Raw genomic sequence first — 7,685 nt, forward strand, 5'->3', positions numbered from 1 at the left:
AATGTTGCCAGGAAGGCTAGTTAAGTGGATGTTTCTCCTCTCTAAATACACAATCTCTTATGAACAAGCAAAAGTAGTGAAAAGACAAGCAGTTGCAGATTTCCTAGTAGCTCACACCATTTCAGATAACGAAGAAATCTCTGATGAGTTACAAGATGAACAAGTATTGTTGATTGAACCGCCTAGTTCATGGAAAATGTATTTCAAAGGTGCTTCTTGGATGTCAAGAGCAGGTGCTGGGGTAATATTTATCAACCCTTAAGGCGATTTATTGTTGTATTCCTTTACACTAGGTGCTGCATGTACCAATAGTGAGGCAGAGTATAGTGCTCTCATCATAAGAATGGAAATAGCATAAGAGATGAGGATAAAAGCTCTATAGATATTTGGGTACTCTAAACTGGTGATAAATTAGTTGACGACATAGTTTGAAATAAGAAAACAAGAATTGTTACCCTATTGTCGATGGGCATAATAGTTGCTGGGGGGTTTTTTAACGTTGAAATCAAGCATATACCGCAATACGAGAATGCAAGGGCAGATGCTTTAGCTAGTTTAGCTGTAGCTTTATCCTGCCCTGACTGGAGTCCTCTCTAGGTGACAATTGAAGAACGAAGATTTTTTTTGTCACCAGAACTTTTGAATGAGATCCTTGAAGCACTATCAGTGTCATGTTTAGAGATTACTGTAGATGATTGGCGTCAGCCCTTTATCGATGATCTCAAATACAATATTCTTCTAGAAGATCCGTTGCAGAAGTTATAGATCAAACGAAGGTCGAAAAGGTTTATTATACATAATGAAGTATTATACAGAAGGTCTTACAATGAAATGCTGTTACGATGCTTGGGTATAGAAGAAGTAGGCTGTGTATTACGGGAAGCCCATTTAGGGGAATGTGGGGCTCATTAGGCTGGTCGAAATTTGTTTCATTGCAAACACCATATGGGATACTATTGGGCTTCCATATTCAAAGACGAAATAGCTTACACAAGGCAATGTCATGAATGCCAAGTGTATGGTGATATCATATATGTGCCTCCTAAAGATCTGCATCAGTCAGTAACCTCTTGGCCCTTCACAGCTTGGGGAATGGATGCCATTAGTTTTGTCAATCCTCCGTCCAAAGGGCCGAAGTATATTTTGGCAACAACAGATTATTTTTCCAAGTGGATTGAAGCAATCGCCTTGCGCAACGTTAAAGAGAAAGATGTCGTCAATTTTATTCGCCATGTAATCATATATCTCCATGGAATTCCAAAAAGGATCATTACCGATAATGACACTCCTTTTAAAAATAGAGGCATGTAGAAATTATGCTAGAACTTCAGTATTCAGCATTCATTTTTGATGCCTTATTATTCCCTAGCCAATGGATTAGCAGAAGCCTTCAATAAGATGATAGTCAAAATATTGAAGAAGATTGTCACAGGGAATAAACGTGACTAGGATGAAAAATTGCAAGAAGCCTTTTAGGTTTACTGAACGACCCATCAGACTACGACTAAAGCCATGCTGTATTCGCTAGTTTATGGTGTCGAAGCTATTATACCTATTGAAATGCAAGTTATATCGCTTAGGGTAGCGGTGCACGAATTGATTACAGATGATGAAAGTGCCAAAATAAGGCTCATGGAGTTGGATATACTCGATGAAAAATGATTAGCAGTGCAACAACGATTAGAACTGTATCAGGCACGAATATCCGCTGCTTTTGACAAGAAAGTCAAACATTGCTCCTTCAAGAAAGGCGATACAATATTAATATTTAAATGACCCATCGTGGTCACTCGCAGAACAGGGAGCAAGTTCAATCCTAAATGGAACGAATCATATGTTATTACTGAAGTATACTCGAACGGGTGCTATTGAGTCATTGATCAGAATTACAAGGTATCGGAATACTCGTCAATACCCATTTCATTAAAAAATACCATCCTTGAAGATTGGTGTGGTTTTGATTGTGAAGATTATCAGAGAAATCTATCTCAATCAAAAGGGGGCAAGACAAATAGAATGATGAAAAGGCCTTGACAGGAGACTAGAAGCCATATGTACTCTTCTCCACATATTGAGTAAAAAGACAAATTCATGAGTATATCATTATTTCTAAAATTTTCCCAGACTTTGGAGTTAGGATTTCAAAGTCGACGATCGACGATAAGAATTGTAATTGAAGGATCTGCGAGAATAATAACAACATGAACAATATGAGGAGGCTCATAATTCACTAGAAATTATTACAGAAAATATCGTCAATTATCACCAGACATCATTGGTTATCGTCGATTCTGAAATTATTACTATGGAATATCGCAAGGCATCGCCAGTTGCTATCAAATTGAAGCTCTTGTCAGCAATTATCGCCAAACTGATGCATCACTCTAATTATCTTATAAATCGCGATTCATTATTTACGACAACAGTGAGCGCCCAAGCAAGCCAACCACGCATAAGCTCTATATTATCAAGTGATGGTGATTCATTATTTACGGCAACGGTGAGCGCCTAAGTAGGCCAACCATGTGTAAGCCCTATGTTATCAGTAATGGTAATTTATTATTTATGGCAGCGGTGAGCACCCAAGTAGGCCAACCACGCGTAAGCCTTATATTATTAAGTGATGGAGATTCTTTATTTCCGGCAGTGGTGAGCGCCCAAGTAGGCCAACCACGCATAAGCCCTATATTATCAGTGATGGCGATTCATTATTTATAGCAACAGTAAGTGCCCAAGTAGGCCAACCACGCATAAGACCTATATTATCAAGTGATAGCATTCATTATTTACAACAATGGTAAATTCCCAAGTAAGCTTGTTGAAGAATGAAAATCATGAAGAAAGATTGAAGATTAAAAATTAAACATGAAGTGAAGAAATGAGAAAGAAGAAGATAAAGTACTTTACTCAGCAGTTGCGCGGATCGCGCAACCGGTAGTAGTTGCATGGTTCACACAACTAACCTAATTTGTTAATTAGACTGCGTAAAGGACTTCACCCATTATGCGGATCGCGCAACTGATTTTATCATTGCGCGGGTCGCACAACCAACTTCACCATTGCGCGGGTTGTGCAATCAAGAGCAGATAACAATTGTGATGAACGGTCAGATCTAATGCAAAGTAGGCCCCATGGCACAAAAATCGAGGGTTCACACGTGTGAAGCCCTATAAATACCCCTCCCCCTCTCATTTAAAGGGGGAAGAATTTTAGAAGAGGAGCAGACTCTGAAGGAAGACTGAAGGTGAGAAGGGAAGTAAGAGAATGGTTGTGTGGGCCGCGCAACTAACTGATTAGTTGCTCGGGTCGCATAACCAACAAGCTGGTTGCGCGGGTCACGCAACCAGGTCACTATGTGGCCAGTTATAAAAGGGGTCAAGATACTGCTGAAATCGTCCAGTTCGACCTTCATTGCTCCAAGCTCTCCTTTACATAAAGGACAAGCTTAAAAGGGGAGAAGTTAATCAACACAACATTCCTCCTAAGGAGATAACCGAAGCGACTATTGAAATGCTGCCGAATTCAAGATTTGAAATTTGAATTTTGTTAATTTCAATTTATGTACTTCAAATGATTTATCTTAGAATCAAGGGATATTAGAGGGATGTAAATGAATTCGGTAGTGATAATATGATGATTGTTCTATATCTGTTCTCTTTGTTACATTCGAATAAGATAATTTTCCCAAATTGAATGCATTTGTTTCTTGTTCGAAACAAAATGGTGACTCTGCTGGGGAATTTTATTGTTATTTCGATACCAACATTGAGAGTATTATAGAATTTTCATTGTAGTTTGGCATCTTTCGACACCATAATGGTGACTCTCTATGGGAACATCCCCCCCTTCATCTCTAAGATAGGTTATTCGATTCTTCAACTACTAACTATAATTATATTTTATAATTCAAGGTTTTTGAATCCAACTAAAAATTACAACCAATGAAAATTTCTGCAAGGAAAGTGAGCTTCTGTTTCACTCCGACCAGATTCATGATAGAATACGCACCGAACCAACCCCCGAAATACATGACTCAACTTCCTACAAGCAAAAACAACCTGACTTGAGCAATAGCTGGGGTTGTATCTGCTTCACCTCAATCGCTGGAAGGAGATAAGGGCTAGACTGTTGTGATGTCTTGTAGGACAAGAGCGCAGAATACAAGAAGCCCTAGAATGAATTCGCCTTCGTCAAGAGTTAGTGGGCCGATAATGCATAATGCAGCTAGGAGGAACCCTGAACTCGCTCCTCCTATGATATATCCTGAGCGGATAGTTCCACAGTTAACGTCGTATGTACCCAGGGTCGATACGTACTTGGGAACAAATGCAGGACACCTTTATGTCAAACTTCTTCTCTTTAGAGCGTGATGTTAGTATTACGGAATTGGCTTCCGTGCGACAGAGAGAGGGAGAACCGGTGAAAAGTTTATAGACAGATTGAAGACATTGAGAGCCTCGTGTAGACAGCTGCCAGAAGCAAAGGAACAGGTCAAGATGTGTCTGAACTCCATGAAAACAGGAATCGCGTTTGGACTCACCAGCACTGATATCAGAACTTTCCGTGACCTAGCCACTAAGGCTCATGCTTTAAAGCTGATGACTCGGAAGATACCAGCGTTTCACTATGAGATGCCTAGGAGGGCACCCAGTAGGATGGCCGCAAATACCATTGATCATGAAAAGAGAAGCAAAGATGCAAGAGACTCGAGGGATAAGAGGCCAAAATGGAAAGAAGAATTGAATCAATCAAGAAATAGATATAGTGGAAAAAGGCCTAAAATTCTCAATTCTCATGAAGGGTTCGCATTTGATAGGGAAGATGTTGTTCCTATGATGAACCAATTACTAAAAGCTGGTACGATAGAATTACCAGAACCCAAACACCTTGAAGATGTGACAAGAACCAGAGAGAGAGATTTTTGCCGCTATCATCGCCTGATGGGATATCCAACGGAGAATTGTTATACATTGAAATGTATAATACAACGAATGATAGACAAGGGTGAAATAGTGATTGGAAAAGAAAAAGCTAAAGGTATAATGGCGACAATAAATATGCTCACGATCCAGAAAAAGGGCCGAGAAATGAAAGAGAAAGAGGACTGTAAGGCGACAAAGAAGGTAGCGATGATTACATTATGATCGAAAAAAAAGATAACAAGCCCTACAAAGCAAAAAGTAGGGATTATAAGAAAAGAAGTCGTTAAAAGGCAGGGTGATGATGATGAGAAAGAAAAGAAGAATGAGACAGCAAAAGTGACCTATGATGTAGTAATTCATTTGAAGGGCATATCGGCTCGATTAAGCGTCTATGATGTGCTTAAGTTGTCAGAAGAATTTCGGCAGAGCTTGGTTCAAGCATTGTCCAATCATGATGTCAGAGAAACCTTACTAGCAGAGATGGAACACGAAGAGTACAATGAGCAAGAGAACTGTCTACCAGTCGTTTCCTTCTCCGATGATGATTTGATCTGCGATGTAGGGCATAACAGGCCGCTAATGGTAGAGGCCATATCTGTGGAAAGAAGGTTAAATGGATTGTAACAGCCCGAATTTCGAGGGTCGAGCTCAACTCCCGAGATCCTTCGCATCACTTATGCAATATAAATAATGATGATTGAATGTTGTCCATATTAGTGCATTAAACATGAATGAGATTACACTAAAACAACATATCATACTCCAGAAACAATTATATTACGCAAGCGGAAGACTGTGATAGATATATAAAGCATATAAGTGGTTGTAAGTCCTAAGAGTATGAACATGTCACCAGGTTAAATAATTACATGTATAATTTCAAAATTTACACAATTATGCAATGTAATGACATCTAATCTGTATCCTTGTAACCCCATCGACGCAACTCCAGTCTACATAGACCCGCCAGAGAGTTGCATGTAGGAGAACTCCTTGTCATCATAAAAGTCAGGCTACACCTCATAAGCATCGCCATCACCTGAAGCTACAACAGATTTGGTTGGTGTTTTAAAACACTGTCCCAGAGTGAGAGTGAGTGATCAACTCAGTGGAGCTATAAGATAAAGGTTAACATGTTATCAATTCAATCAAGCAGTAATGATAACGCAGTACAACATCCATGTCCTAAGTACTCTTGTTAATGCAGGAATGATATGCTGTAATGATGTATGCCCTCGCCTGCATCCCTCAGCGACATCATCTCACGATCGCGGCATACACCACTCTAGACACGTGCTCTTCAACCCCAAAGGCACATGCAATGTGGTGCATGGTCATATTAACTGAGTGATTTATTAGGCGTATTCATACAGTAGGTTTGGGAAGCTAAGGTACCTCCCTTTATATCATTTACCCAAACAATGATCCATCTAGGTCGTCAATCCTAGTTAGTCACATACGATAGGCAAGTTATAGGGCAACATCACCCCTGATTTAAAAGTAGTAGATAAGTAAGTTTTGGTCACTACGGAGAGGCTTGTCACCTCAGCGTAGGCCTAGTTTATACTCGAGGTCACTACAGAAAGACTTGTCACCTTAGCGTAGGCCGACAGCTCGAATATAATGTCCTATACCATCGTATTCGGCTCATGAGTTTGGGTTGCTTAATAGACACTATGGGGAGGCTCGTCACCCCAACGTAGGCCGACAGCTCGACCATGGTGTCCCATACCACTATGCCCGGCTCATGAGTCTTAGCGGATCGTGGTACCAAGGTTAAACGGGCTTTTCACTGGTAAGTGGTACCTTAGATTCAAGTAGTAGCGTCCATACATGGTGAATATACATTAGGCCAATCGGGTTACTTGACAAGCTCGACTGGTACGAGTGCACGTTGAATTAATTGATTAGAGTGCATACACACTCCTCGTGGCCTAACTATTGTCGATAATCATCGTATGACTCGGATTCATCGAACGTATTCGTTGTCGTGAAAGTAGGTCGGCCACTAATCGTAAACCGTTACCGATTGCTTGGACTACATATTAGTCCCAATCATGCTCTAATACAGTAGGCATTCATCTATGATAGTCAAACAGCATGTGACAAATAATTCAAATGTAAATCTCATTTGAGCATTTTAACAAACACATAGTGCACATGTTATCATACATTGCCATTTCATCCATAAATCACGTAGTAGCGAGATAGATTACATGAAGGAAACTATAACTATAGATATGATGATTGAGAATCCTATCTCAATGCCCTTATTAAATACATTTCAATAAACAACTTCTAATTCAGACATTTTATCAAACACTTAAACTACACATATCAACATACATATAATAAATTAGTTATGACATATATTATAGCAAATCCTTTCACAAAGGAGTTGTCACACATACAAGAATCATGTATTCTCAATCAATAATTATGGCAAGCACAAATCATAATTCCGTATTCATTCAAACATTTCAACAAACATATGGAATGCATTATATTCAACATAGTTCATATATATGTGTAATACACAAAAGACATCGCATTTAAGTACATGTGACAACAATCAAGTCAGTCATAAATCATTAACTGACATTGAAAGCCTTGAAAACCATAACCTAAATGTTTATAGTCCACACCTTTCACCGATACGTCAATTACGAACTCGGTTCATACACTACGCCTTTGTCTACTGCACAACGGCTACCTAAATCATGAAATAGGTTAGCTATTTCACCGTTTCCTCTATTCGGATTC

This window comes from Magnolia sinica, chromosome 7 (assembly GCF_029962835.1).
Source record: "Magnolia sinica isolate HGM2019 chromosome 7, MsV1, whole genome shotgun sequence".
NCBI classification, from domain to species: Eukaryota; Viridiplantae; Streptophyta; class Magnoliopsida; order Magnoliales; family Magnoliaceae; genus Magnolia; species Magnolia sinica.